Source organism: Coenobita brevimanus, chromosome 32, assembly GCF_032717465.1.
Source record: "Coenobita brevimanus isolate Jiangsu-jjx chromosome 32, ASM3271746v2, whole genome shotgun sequence".
Classification (NCBI taxonomy): domain Eukaryota; kingdom Metazoa; phylum Arthropoda; class Malacostraca; order Decapoda; family Coenobitidae; genus Coenobita; species Coenobita brevimanus.
Window position 1 is genome coordinate 9587518 of NC_136985.1, and position 14814 is coordinate 9602331.

The following is a 14814-nucleotide window of genomic DNA, read 5'->3' on the forward strand; positions in this document are numbered from 1 at the left end:
CAGCAGTGACCCAGGTCAGACATGGCGCGGAAAGGTCTCTCAGACGAGGAAATCGCATCCGTCCTGGAAGCCTTCACTGGAGACAGTGATTCTCCACTCGATGATGATGTGGTGGATCGCGATTACGTCCAGCCAGAGGAAGAAATAAGTAGCAGTGATGAGGAGGTCCCTTCGCCCCGAAAAACGCGGTATGTGACATACCGTAAGGCAAGGGAAGGCCAGCCTGCTCCCCAACCACGTGCACAGCTATCTCTCCATCACGATTCTGATCAGGACGAGGATGAGGACGATGAGGATGATGGAGGCCTAGGACGTGATATCGCCGCGTGGTTGGGAAAGGAGAAAATATCACCACGTGGATCAGAAGGTGGGGCGAGACGACACCTAAGGTATGGTGAAAGTACTTTGTCTGGGGAAGTGGCAAGTGGTGTGGTGGGATTGCTGGGAGAAAGGGAAAGTGTTGTGGCGGCAGCACGGGGTGAAAGTGAGAGTGGTGTGGGGGTAGTGCGGGGTGAAGGGGCCAGTGGTGTGAGGGAGGCAGCACGAGCACGTGGTGCACGTAGGCCTAGGGGAGAGGAGGTTGAGTCACTCCCCAGCACTTCTTTCGCCCCTGAATATTCCGAAACTTCCTCCCCACAGCCCCAGGATGTGGGGAAAGGAAAGAAAGGGAAGGGAAATGGTAAAGGAAAAGGGAGAGGGAAGAGAAGTGCGAGTGATGAGAGGCGCCGCTCTCCACCTCACCAACCTCCCCCACCACCCTCACCTCCCCACCCTGACGAAGGGGACGATGGTGACGTGGCTGGAGACGGTGGTGTCACGTGGAACTGGGAGGATGGGAGTAATTTTACTCCCATCATTCACCCTTTCACTGAGGAGTGGCGGTCAGGTTGCACGGCTCCAGGTGTAAATGTTGGGTCGTCACGGTTAGATTTTTTCAACTTGTTCTTTGGTGAGGCGTTTGTTGGGCGCATAGTATAACAGACAAATATTTTTTCACAATCCCAGCGCCTTGAAAGTGAACGCTTAGGAACCACAAGCAAGCATGCAGAACAGTATGACTATCCCGTGACTATTTCAGAGATGTTCCTATTTTTTGCCCTGGTAATCTTGATGGGTGTGGTGAGGAAAAATCAAATTCCTGCCTACTGGACAACGGACCCAATCATCCTCACACCTTTCTTTGGAAAGGTGATGGGTCGTAACAGATTTCAGTTTATTCTCGGCCGCCTCCACTTTTTTGATGCAGATGATCCAGCCAATGCAAATAACACCGATAAAATGAGGAGAATTAGGCTGGTATTTGATCATTTACGGGAAATGTTCCGCTCCTCATTTTATCCCTACAGCGACTTCGTCATAGACGAGAGTCTTGTGTTGTGGAGAGGCAATATTTCCTTTAGGCAGTACATACCCAGCAAGAGACACCGTTTCAGGTTCAAGATCTTTGTTATGTGTGACTGTAAGACTGGTTATGTGCAAGACATAGTCTTGTACACGGGCGCACAGACAGATATAATAGAAGATCGGAGTATAGGACTCTCTGGGGCCGTGGTGAAGACAATGATAGAAGAGTACCTTCATCGTGGTCATGTGTTGTACCTGGACAACTGGTACACTAGCCCTCTTCTCGCTAGGTTCCTCCACCAACACGACACCGGAGTCTGTGGTACAGTCAAGAGAAACCGTCGCCATATGGTCAAGATAGGGAGGAAACTTGACAAGAATGAGGTGGTTTTCTTCCAGGCCAATAACATCCTTGCAACCCTGTGGAACCACAACAGGGAAGTTTGCCTCCTATCAACTGTTCACAGCCCCCTGATGCACCGCACAGACTCCGTGGATCACCGTAGCGAGAGGAGGCGCAACGTATGGAAACCAGAGTCTGTACTTGCCTATAATCTGAACATGAGGCAAGTTGATCAGTCAGACTCGATGATTTCAAGTGTTGACTGTGCCAGGACCACGATGAAGTGGTACAAGAAACTCTTTTTCCACTTGCTCGACATCACGGTCCTGAACACCCACTACCTGCACGCAATGACCACCGGAGTATCCGAGACCTTTGAGGGGTTTGTGAGGGAGCTGGCACGTGAAATAATCGCCAAGCATGCCCAGGACAGACCCCCACACCGCCCCCGCGCCCCCCGTGCTGCTCAGACTCCCCTACGTCTTGCAGGCCGCCACTACCCCAGCGCAATCCCTTCCGAACCAAACCGTCGTAAACCCCAGCGCCGCTGCCATGTATGTAAGCACTCGACAGTCAGACCATCCATGCAGAGAAAAGACACAAGATACGAGTGTGTCGAGTGCAATGTTGCGTTGTGCCTTCAGCCTTGTTTCAAGGAATATCATAATTTCCTACACTTCTGAAACTGTGTGGGAAGGCGAAATGACGCTCATGATAATGGTAAGGCCAGTCAGTAGGTGCTAAGTCAAATATAAGGTTGAAACGGGTGTTATTTTTTCAGAAAAGTAATGTATAAGATGAGAATTAGTGTAAGTGGAAAGAATTGTTATCAAAACTACACCCACTGTGTAAATCTGGTCAGTAAATATGTGATAGCAAGGAAATAAAGTGGAAACGGGTGTAATGTTAGCATGAATAAAACGTATAAGTTGAACATTACTGTAAGTTGTCATAATTGATGTCACGAGTACACCCACATTCTGGTCAGTATGTGATAGGAATTATATATAGTGGAAGATGTTGTAATGTTAGTAGTAAGGTATTTTATAAGTTGATTACTAGTGTAAGATGAAACAAATGATATCGCGATAACACTCCCTGTGTAAGTACGCGCAAATATGACGCTAAGTTCCATCGTACGTTCAGAAATGATGTGATATCAATTATATCAAGTGTTTATATGTGCAATGTTAGTGTAGAATTATTATATAAGTACAAAAATAGGTTGTAAGTTGAATTAGTTGTCATAGCGACTTCACCGTGTGTGTTATTATGCGCTATTATTACGCTATATATTTACGTAAGGCCTGAAATAATCTCAAAACAGTTCTATAAAGTTGAAAAGTGTATAATAATATTAGAAAAGTATTATGTAAGTAGAAAAAGCACAATACGAGTTGAAACAACAGTCACAGCGAGTTCACTCACTACGTAAATAAGCGCTAACATTACACTAAATGTTATCAAAAGGCCTGTGAATACGTAAAAACAGTTCAATAAAATGTAAAATGGTATAATGTTATTGTAGAAGTATTATGTAAGTAAAAAAAATTATATGTATCATGATTTTAGAATGTTAGCGATTCATCATGACCAAGTTGGCCGATTTTGCTCGTTTCGCACGATGGGACAATGCTTATTTCTGCTCTATTTTTGTATAAAATCCAATATACTCTTTTATCACATGTTTTTATGTTTGTAATAAATTCATTTCTACTTACTTTCATTGGTTTCCCAAACTTATAATACCATAGAAAACGTTTGAGGCTCACACCGCCTAGGGAGAACACGGGGCCAGGTGGGACCAAGGCATACCTGGTTAAGCTAATTAGGGACCCCGGGGACCACTTTCTTTGCCACCGGCCATTGTTTCTGACCAAAAGCGAAAGTTTAAGCAAAAAAAAAAAAGGGTCGAAAAATGCCCGGGATTGGGGGGTACCAGTGGTCGAAAAGTGGCCGGGACGGGGCGGGTTAAATCCGTTGTGCCATCTAGGAATTAATTGCATCAGCAAGAACTTGTTTATCGTTAATAGGATTAGTTATTGATTGTCAGGGGTGGAGTCACTTTCTCCAGAGGCCAACAGTACTAATAAATAGCACGTGTGAATAATTAGTCTCTGCTGTGTACTGTTGAAAAAGTTTATAAATTCTCGTCCTTAGAGAATCGGCGAAGTAAGCCGACATAAAGTAATCATTGTTTGATTTTCACAAGAGAATTCATTGTCCTGTTCTTAAGTATTATTGAATAATTATTCTTTAATATTATATATTCTTAAAAACCCCGTGACAATTGGCGACCTCATTCCGGGATATTAACTCCTACCTCTAAAGTTATTCACGAGATAATACTCACTCGTTCATACTTAGGTATTTATCATTAAAGTCTATAGGCACTATCTTACTGGTGATTATTGATTCAGTTCTATTAATTTACGTAGTAGTTTTCACAGTCAGTTGTTTGTTTAATTTTCTTTCTTTACCAGTTTAATTAGATAAAAACTGGTCACCACTAACCTGTGCCTATATTCTTTATTCTTGATTATTGGCATCTTTCTTTGCAAATTGCAGTCAGTACTGAGTCGCTAGTTTACTTAGATTGAGTTACCATCATGTCTACCAGCGTCTATGTACAGGAAGCCAAAGATATGGGGGTTACGGATCCGGAGAAAATAAAGGACTTTGTCCTCTCTCGGTTTAATTACGAACAGCAACGCGAGAATGATGCTCGTGAAGAGCGTCGAATTCAGCGTGAGGAACGCGAAAAGGACCGCGAATACGAGCGAGAACAGTGCAAACACGAGCGAGAACAGCACGAACACGAGCAAGAACAGCACGAACACGAGCGGAAACAACGTGAACTCGAGTTAGAACACGAGCGAGAACAAAGCGAATTCGAGTTAGAACACGAGCGAAAACAACGCGAACTCGATTTACAACATGAGCGAGAACAGCGTGAGGAACGAGAGAGAGAACGAGAACACGAACGTGCCGAGCGAGAAGCACGCGAAAAACATGAATTTGAAATGTTGAAGCTCAAGTCAAATTCCTTGGCTTCAGACACATCTGGTGCAGCTGGCCCAAGCTCCATGAGCGCTATCGCTGCACATATTATGGCGACCCCACACATCAAGCTTCCCCCATACAAGGAAGGTGAGCGAATCGAGCCATACATAGCTTGTTTTGAAGACATGGCTCAGCTTTACCAGCTGGATGGTGCAGCTAAGCGGCTTCAGTTCCTTAGCCTGTTTGAGGGCCCTGCCTTCGATATTCTCCACAGAATTCGTGGAGACATTCTCATGTATGACATGATGCAGGCTGCACTCGTCAAAGCATATGGTCTCACATTTGATGATGCCAAGAGTCAGTTCATGAGGGCGCGTTTACAGGAAAAAGAATCTGCCGTTCAGTTTCTTGACTGGCTTACTGCTTACTTAGATGAGTGGATGGAGAAAGATGAAACTCCTTCCACACATGAGGGGATAATTGACCCTATGCTGCGCATGCAGCTAGAAAAATCGTGGCCTACTGAATTTATGGCTCAGCTTAAGATCTGCCAGGTAAGAGATGCCAGCCAAGGCCGTTTTCAGAATAATGGCCAAGATCCAAAACTGCGGAAGAAGGACCAGGGGCAAAACACCCAGAAACCTGAGTGAAAGCGGTACGATAAGCAGAACTCTAACCAGCAGCAGTACCGGTATTTCGAGAAGCAGCAGGGCAAGGACAAACCACGTAACCCTCAGATAGGACAATCGACTTTAGTGTATCGGAGGCAGGATGCAAATGCAGCCCTCATGCCACAACAAGCGTACAGTGATGCCAACCCCACCAGTACAGGTACTTCCACACAGTTCACTAGTCCCTTAGCGACAGTGAACACCCCTCCACAGATGGCCAATGCTCCATCTCCCCAGGCAGTGAGTACGACCCCTCAGGTATCTAGTTCACAGGGCACCATGTTTGCCGCATCATTTATTCAGCAGCCTAATCAGTGGCTAGCTGCTTCCTCCACAGGCCCTCCCACAGGTGACAGTGCCTTCCTTGTTCAGCCAGGGTTTGTGGGAACCATTTCCCTATGAAGGTAATGAGAGACAATGGTTCCTCAGGTTGCTCTGTCAGGCAGAGTCTAGTTCGGCCTGAGGAGTATACAGGTCGACAGATCCAAGTTAACCTTATTGATGGATCAGTGAGATTGTTCCCTGAGGCGTGTATCCAGGTGGCATCTCCATTTTACACTGGTACGACACTCACATTTGTCATGCCAGAACCCTTATTTGACCTTATCATAGGCAATATTCCCAGTGCCAAGGATAGTTGCACTAAAGAGGACGCTACTCAGACTTCAGCTGCAGTAACACGAGCCATGGCTGAGGCTCCAAACTGTGTCACCCCGGTGACCATTGAATCACTGCAGGATCTGATGTGTAGCCAAATTGTTGTTCAAGAACAACACTCTGACTTAACTCTTGCTGCAGTGCAGAAGAAACAAAAGGGTAGAGTGATAAAGTATTCACGGGGAGGTCAAGCCAAGTTCCTTCACAAACAAGGATGGCTGTACTGTGAGTCATGAACACCCCAGGGCGAGGTTCGACTGCAGTTTGTCGTTCCCGTCAAGTACCGCCAAGCAGTATTAGAATGGGGTCATTGTTCAGCCTCAGGAGGTCACCTGGGCAAAAGGAAAACCCAGGGCTGTCTTTTTCTGGCCAGGGATGGCCAGATTAATAGTACGTGCGTCCATGTACCACTAATCAGGGACATGTCCTTCCTGCTCCGTTTGAAACCACACCCAAAATTTCTGAGTCAGTTGAGCGACAGGGCAGTGGTAATGTGGGTGCAGACCTAACATCTCGCCCGTTGGCCCTACAGGACACAGTGTGTCCAGGGCCTGTACATACATATGTACCGTAAGTTAAGGGGGAAGTTCGAGAACCCCGCGGAGACAGTCCGAGCCTGTGTATGAATTACCTTGTGGAACATCTCGAGCTGTGGGCCTCTCTGAGGATTCCCGGAGAATGCACAATATCCACATGAGTGTTCACACCCACGGTGGGTGTTAAAATGTGACCTGCCCGAGATTGCGTAGGGATTCTCAGCTTCCTGTCATTAATCGTAAGTGTAGAGTTAGGTTAACCAGTAAACTGCCCGTTTTAAGAGATTTGAGCAATTCAAGAATTGACACGTTTCCTGGTTAATAGTTCGGTTAACTAGTAAACTACCCATTCTAAGAGATTTGAGCATTTCAAGAACTGGCACGTTTCCTAGTTAATATGCGTTAACAGTAAACTATAAGGGTCCTGAGAGATTTGTGAATCCTAAGACTACGTTTCCTGGTTAATAATGACATAAGTACTGATTGCTAGGCAGAGAGAGAGAAATGACACTTTTGATGCTCCACCTTGATTCCTTTTGCAGGTGCAGCTGGCAGGTGCAGCATTGCCATGCAGAACGTCCCTGACGCATGCTGCCGCCTCTTCTCTTCTGCCTCGTCGTAATCATTTATTACTGATTTGCATTATGTAATTTTACACGTAGGTACAGGTACACTACAACTGTCACAGCAGCACCATGTATTACATATATCACGCTACGTAACAATTAGTTGTTAATGTAAATGTAGCGAACTTTTTGCTCAGTTTGACCTGAGTACAGGATTTTTCACCGTCGTCATAGAGTTTTTCTCTCAAGCTTGCTTCTATTAACGTAAATACGAGGTTTTTTCGCTCACTGGCAACTGTGACTTTCTCCTGTAGCAGGATAGCACACACACATCACAGTGTGAATCTTGTGTGACTGAGTTAGGATTTATATGTATGTATATTGAATTTTTTTTTCCTGAAAAAAAAATTCATATTTGATGGGGCGTAATATCACGAGTCGGCGCAATTAAGTATTTGAATTATCTCATGACATTAACTTTGGTGGGAAACCACGAATTCTAGTGGAATCCCAGTATTTATCGCTCAGTTTAACCGTCACGTATTCACCCGATCGGGAGTGTTTTCAGAACAATTATTCACTGTGTCATTAATGATCGTCTTTGTGTGTGACTTTAGCACCTCCGCTGAGTACTTTGTTATGGGCGTGTTTCGCTCATTCTAGCCTCTCTCTCACGATTTGAAGTCAGTCAAGATTTGTGGGCAGTGGAAGCAGGTAGTGTGTGTGGCAGTGTCCTTCCTCAGGAACGACTCCCAGTTCCCGCCGCCACGGTTGAATTCCAGAGGCTCAGCATGTGCAGTGTCCTTCCTCAGTAACTATGCCCAGTCATCTGCTTAGTCCACTTTTCTGACCAGTATTTCTTTTCGTTTTTCCTAGGTTTAAGAGTTAGCTTCTGAGTGAGCGAGTGAGTGCGATCTCCTTATTTTGAATTCATTTTGAAATATAACGTAAATTCATTTCTTTGTAATCAATAAATTTAACAGTTCTTTTTCTTGAGCTTAATATACTGTAAACTCGTGTTTTATTTATCCATAAGCTTAATCTAGTTCCAGCTCCTAGCTTGCATAAACGCTTTGCTATTCATAATTGGTACTTAGGCCAGTCCTTTTGTATTAACTCAAATCCGTTGTGCCATCCAGGAGTTAATTGCATCAGCAAGAATTTGTTTATCATTAATAGCATTAGTTATTGATTGTCAGGGGTGGAGTCACTTTCTCCAGAGGCCAACAGTACTAATAAACTGCACTTGTGAATAACTAGTCTCTGCTGTGTACTGTTGAGAAAGTTTATAAATTCTCGTCCTTAGAGAATCGGCGATGTAAGCCGGAATAAAGTAATCATTGCTTGATTTTCACAAGAGAATTCATTGTCCTGTTCTTAAGTATTATTGAATAATATTCTTTAATATTGTATACTCTTTAAAAACCCTGTGACATGGAGAGAGACTGGAATTGGTGAGAGACTTCAAATACCTAGGTACAATGATAGAAAAGAGAGAAAAATGTGAAAAAGAAGTTGAAAGTAGCGTGACACAAGGAAGAAAAGTAGCTGGTGCAATAAAGGCCTTAATAAGAAACAGAGGCTTGAGTGTTGCAGCTGCATTAGGGTTACTTTACGGAGTGTTAGTGCCAACTATAACGTATGGATGTGAGACTATGGTTTGGCATGAAATATATATATATATATATATATATATATATATATATATATATATATATATATATATATATATATATATATATAATATATATATATATATATATATATATATATATATATATATATATATATATATATTGTTACATAGCCTATGATTTCATCACCCTTTGTGTAATTCTAACGTACAGTATGCTGCATGTTTGATCACGAGTGTGTTCTACCTCACTCCCCCCTTCTACCCTTATAGTAGAGTAAGTCGTTCTTTCTGTTGTTCAGAGCAGGATTGTCAACTCTTTGTCCCCTATGGCTTCATTTGCGCATCCTTCTTACAAGTTGTATCAAGCTCTGCCGGCCCCTGTATAATGAGCTCAGTCTCTACATTAATGGCCACTTAGATCTACTCCTCATTTTGTTCACATCTCTGTCCTCCCCTGTTCACTTGTCATTTTTGTCAGTGCTCAGGAAGTCTCCAATCATCTAGCAGCTGTGTTATTTGAGTATAAGTGTTATTACATTTTTCTTGTACTGTATAGCATAGGGTGTTAATTTGTGGGCCTGGTGAGGTTTTTGTGATTCATATGTTTTAGGTGTCAGCCAGTAGTAATAATATTTTGTATCTGTAATAATATATCTTGCATTCACTTAGCATTATTCGGTTTTCTCATTTTATCAGGGCTGACTTAGATAATTTTACTCTTGCTAATTTCGTGTTACTAGAGGCTATTGCAGTTAACCATATATTTAACCTGTTTTTTGCTATTATATTATCCTTATGGGTCCTGAATGTTTAGTTGTTAGTTTGAGCATTAAACTTTAACTTGTAATTTTACCTAACTCTTTTGTTTTGAACCTGGAACTTTGCGGGACAGTTTTCTCTGTTCCGTAACATAAATTTGGCGACCTCTTATCAGGATATTCAGGATATTATCATAAGGATATTGCTTGATATTTTGTGACTGTGATTTATTCATGATGTCTACTATTACTACACTTGATGAAGCAAAAGATTTTTTGTCAAATGTGCAAACAGTGTGTGATGTAGAAAACAGAACAAAGAATGAACTTAAGCTTGTTGCTCAACAATTAGGAATTGCAGTTCTTTCTCATCATTCTAAAGATCAAATTATTGACATGATTAATGAAAGCTTGTTTGATCTAACTCCTCCAGATGAGCAAACGCAGATTGCATTAGCTAAGTTACAGCTAGCTCTGCAGGAGGCTCGTGTTAAGGAGGCTGAGTTTCAAGCACGTGCTAAGGAGGCAGAGTCTCAGGCTAAGGAGGCTGAGTCTCAGGCTCGTATTCAGGAGGCACAAATTGAACTTGCTAGGATTCAGGCAGACCATGAGTATCGCATGAAACAAGGTGGAACTGGATCATCTAGCTCTGATGATTTTGATGTGGCTAAAAATGTTAAACTTGTCCCTCCTTTTAATGAATCTGATTTAACAAAGTATTTTCAGTTGTTTGAGAGGGTAGCTACAGGTTTTAATTGGCCCAAAAAGTATTGGCCAGTTATTCTTCAAACTGTTCTCACCGGTAAAGCTCAAGTAACTTATGCATCTTTGCCTCAGGATCAATCTGATAATTATGATGTAGTTAAGAGCTTGATTCTTAAGGCCTATGAGCTTGTTCCTGAAGCCTATAGAGTAAAATTTAGGACAACTTATAAGCAAGATAAGCAATCTCATGTTGAGTATGCAAAAATCAAAGAAGATCTGTTTGAGCAGTGGTTAAATTCTAATAATGTAAATTCTGATTTTGGTAAATTTAAGCAGATGATTTTGCTGGAGGACTTCAAAAGGTGTATTAATAAAGATGTAAGCCTATATCTTGATGAGAGAAGAATAGATAATTTGTCTGATGCTGGAGTTTTAGCTGATGAATGTGTTCTCACTCACAAGAGATATTCTAAAGAAAAAAGGAAAGCTGAGAGTAAGTACGTTGCCTCTACTCAGATTACAGGTAACAGGAGAGAGAATAAAGATGATGTTTCTCAGGAAATAAATACCAGCTTCACCTCTAGATTTCAGAAACGTAAATGTACTTATTGTAGTAAGCTTGGTCATACTACGGAGAAATGTTTCAGGAGACAGCATGATGTGAACAAAAAGGAGACTTTAAATATTCAGTTAATTGGTCTAGTGTCCACCCTTTAGACTTCCCAGAATTCTTTAACTGAGTTAACTGAACCTGCTTTGAAGGGTAAATTAATTCTCATGATGGAGCTCCTCTTTTGAGCAATAACGTGGGTGACACTCTCAAGAGTTCATGTGCTAATTTCCTGTCTGATGGTTTTGTCAGTCCTCTGGACAGTAATGACAGGAAATCAGTTAAAATATATCGTGATACAGGTGCTTGCCAATCCCTTATGCTGACCAGTGTTCTAGACTCTAATGTTAATTCCTCTGATGAAACGGTAATCTTACAAGGTGTAGGGAATAATTACTTCTCTGTCCCTCTGTGCAGTGTGAATTTAGAGTGTGGTTTTGTTAATGGTTCCATTATGCTTGGGTTGGTTGAGACACTCCCAATGTCAGGTGTAACTTTCTTACTTGGAAATGATATTGGTGGAAGTCAAGTGTGTCCAGCTCCTCAGTTGTCTAGTGAACCAGTGACTGCGACCCAGGATTGTGATGTCCCTGATGTGTTCTCTGCATGTGCTGTCACTAGGGCTAAGTCTAAGGTTACTGGTGACTTAGAGGATAATGATGATGATGATGTTATCCTAGCTGACACTTTTCTTGCTAATTTGGACCACTCACCAGATGAGGCAGTACCCCGTAGTGTTGATAATTTGTCTCGTCAAGAGTTGGTTGAGTTGCAGGTTGCTGACCCTGAGTTGAAAGGTCTAGCTAACTCTGCTTGCAGTGAGGAAGAGTCAGCCGGTGCTTCTACTTGTTATTATATAAAGTCAGGAGTACTTATGAGGAAGTGGAGACCCCCAACAGCATCAGCCGACTGTGAATGGGAGGTTGTACATCAAGTTGTCATCCCTCGTGTTTGTAGGCAGGATATCATTAGAGTGGCTCATGATTCCAGTTTGGCAGGACACCTTGGAGTGAGGAAGACTGTGGCACGCATTTTGAAACACTTCTACTGGCCAGGTATCTTCAGGGATGTTTCCTGGTATTGTAAGTCTTGTCACACCTGTCAAGTTGTGGGGAAGTGTAATCAGACCGAAAAGGTTGCACCTCTAGTTCCCATTCCTCCTTTTGAGGCGCCATTCACCCATGTGTTGGTGGATATTGTGGGCCCTCTTCCTAAGACTTCTTCAGGATTTTCTTATGTGTTGATCCTGATTGATATGGCTACCTGTTATCCTGAAGCCATTCCACTTAGAAATATCTCAGCAAAGAATGTGGTTAAGGAATGCTGGGGTTCTTCACAAAGTTTGGTCTGCCCAAGGAGGTACAGTCAGACCGGGGAAGTAATTTCATGTCAAATGTTTTCAAGCAGTCTCTGAAAGAGTTGGGCATCACCCAGATCACGTCTTCAGCTTACCATCTCCAGACCCAAGGAGCGTTGGAGAGATATCATCAAACACTCAAATTGATGCTCAAGAAATACTGTTTGGAACATCAGAAAGACTGGGATAAAGGTCTTCCATTCGTTGTATTTGCCGCAAGAGAATCTCCAAATGAATCACTGGGCTTCTCACCCTTTGAACTACTGTTTGGCCATGAAGTAAGAGGACCCCTTAAGCTACTCAAGGAATGCTGGCTGTCGGAGGAAGATGACGTCAACCTGCTGGAGTATGTGATGAAGTTCAAAAAACGGCTGTCCACTGCTTTACAGCTGGCGAGAGAGAATTTAGGAGCTGCTCAGGAGAAGATGAAGACTTGGTATGATAAGAAGTCCAGGTTACTCCACTTTCAGCCAGGAAATCAGGTTTTGATTCTGCTACCGTGGCATGGGCAACCTCTTCAAGCCAAGTTTAGTGGTCCTTAGTTCGTTGAGAAGAAATTCAGTGATGTCAACTATGTCATCGCCACACCAGATTGTAGAAAGAACAAGCAACTTTGTCACATCAACATGCTAAAGTTATATCACAGGCGGGACGAAAATAACCCAGTCTGCACTGTAGCTGTTCCACCCAAGTCTGCAAGTGAAGCTCTCCCATGCAGTATGAGCCTGAGTGATAGTTTGGAGAAGAATCCTGATATCATGAATGATCTCCAGACTAAGCTTTCTCATCTAGCTCCCGAGGAAAGGCAGGAGTTTTCGGCATTACTGCAGGAGTATCCGCAAGTTTTCCGTGCCACTCCAAGAAGAACCAGTGTGTTGATGCATGATGTCGATGTTGGAGACGCAAAGCCAATTAAACTGCCTCCTTACCGTGTGAACCCAGTGAAAGTTCCTCTCATCCAGAGGGAGCTTGGCTACCTGTTGGACCAGAAGATGATTGAGCCCTGTCAGAGCGAGTGGAGTTCTCCTGTCACTCTAGTCCCTAAGCCAGGGGGGTCACAGCGGCTTTGCATCGACTACAGACATGTTAATCAGATAACCAAAACAGACACTTACCCTCTCCCTCGCGTGGAAGATTGCATAGACAAGATCGGAAAGGCTAGGTACATAAGTAAGTTTGATTTGTTAAAGGGATACTGGCAAGTACCTATGACTGAACGTGCTAGGGAGATCTCATGTTTTGTAACACTAGGAAAGACTTTTGCATGTTCTGTAATGCCATATGGTATGAAGAATGCACCAGCCACTTTTCAGAAGCTCATGAATGTTGTAACAGAGGGTTTGGCAGGGTGTGTTGTTTATATTGATGATGTATTAATTAATGTTGCGATGGTTTGGGCATATGGAGAGAATGGATAATGAGCGATTGGTGAAAAAGATAACTAGATCTGATGTGAGAGGTGTAAGGCTGAGAGGAAGACCACGAATAGGATGGATGGATAGTGTGAAGAGAGCGCTGGATGCGAGAGGGATGTCTGTCGAGCAAGGAAGAGTGGCTGTGCGTGACAGAAATAAATGGAGAAAAATTGTGAAAAAATAAGTGATGACGCAGCCCTGAGGGGATATTCTCCCGCATTTGGTCTGATCAGCTAGTCAGGTCAGGTGCGGGTAAGGGGATGGGTATGTTATGACGTGGCAGGGGTAAACCAGCTCTGCTGTCGGGCCCTGCTGCGGATGTCACTGATTGCATTGCGCAGTTGACCCTTGTGCGGTGTGGTGCGGTGAGGATCTGTCCGTTCTCCCCTTTGGGGCTAAGATGTGAATGAATGTGTTTAAATGGATGAGTAAATGGCGAGTGTGTCGTCCTGTCTCGGCTACCTCCCTTTCCTTTGGGGGAAGCAGCCTAGGTATATAGATAGATAGATAGATTAATCTTCAGTGACAACTGGAAAGATCACCTATGCCATGTCAGTAAATTTCTTGAGTGTTTGGTTCAGGCTAATCTTGTAGCTAATTTATCAAAGTGTAAGTTTGGTCAAGCTAATGTTCAGTACCTTGGGTACGTAATTGATGATGGACATGTTGCACCACCAGGAGTTAAGGTTCAGGTTATATGTGATCTTCCCAGACCTAAAAGTAGGAAAAAGCTACAAAGATTTTTGGGAATGGTAGGTTATTACAGGAGATTTGTTCTTAACTTTTCAATTCTTGTATCACCACTTACAGACCTACTGAAAAAGGGAGTTAAATTTGTCTGGACCGATACCTGTGAATCCTCTTTCAGTAAACTTAAAGCTATCCTATTAAGTCAGCCAGTGATCGCTACTCTAAATTTTGCTAAGCCTTTTAAGATGGCTGTTGACGCAAGTGATACAGGAGCTGGGGCTGTTTTGCTGCAAGAGGATGATCAGGGTATTGAACACCCTGTATCTTATTACAGTAAGAAGTTCACTCCACCTCAAAAGAACTACTCAAATATTGAGAAAGAGCTTTTGAACTTGATTTTGGGTTTACATCATTTTTCATTTTATTTGTGTTTTGGTTTTGACCCCATAGTCATTTATACCGATCATAACCCACTGAAATTCCTTAGTAAGTTTAAAGATAAAAATCAGAGATTGACAAGATG

The 14814-nt window shown here is 43.0% G+C and overlaps 1 protein-coding gene across 1 annotated transcript in view; it reads right to left on the bottom strand.

The window, feature by feature from the left end:
* Positions 1-14814, bottom strand: part of LOC145395591 (uncharacterized) — a 67462-nt gene that overhangs the window by 26123 nt on the left and 26525 nt on the right. The window lies entirely within an intron of this gene.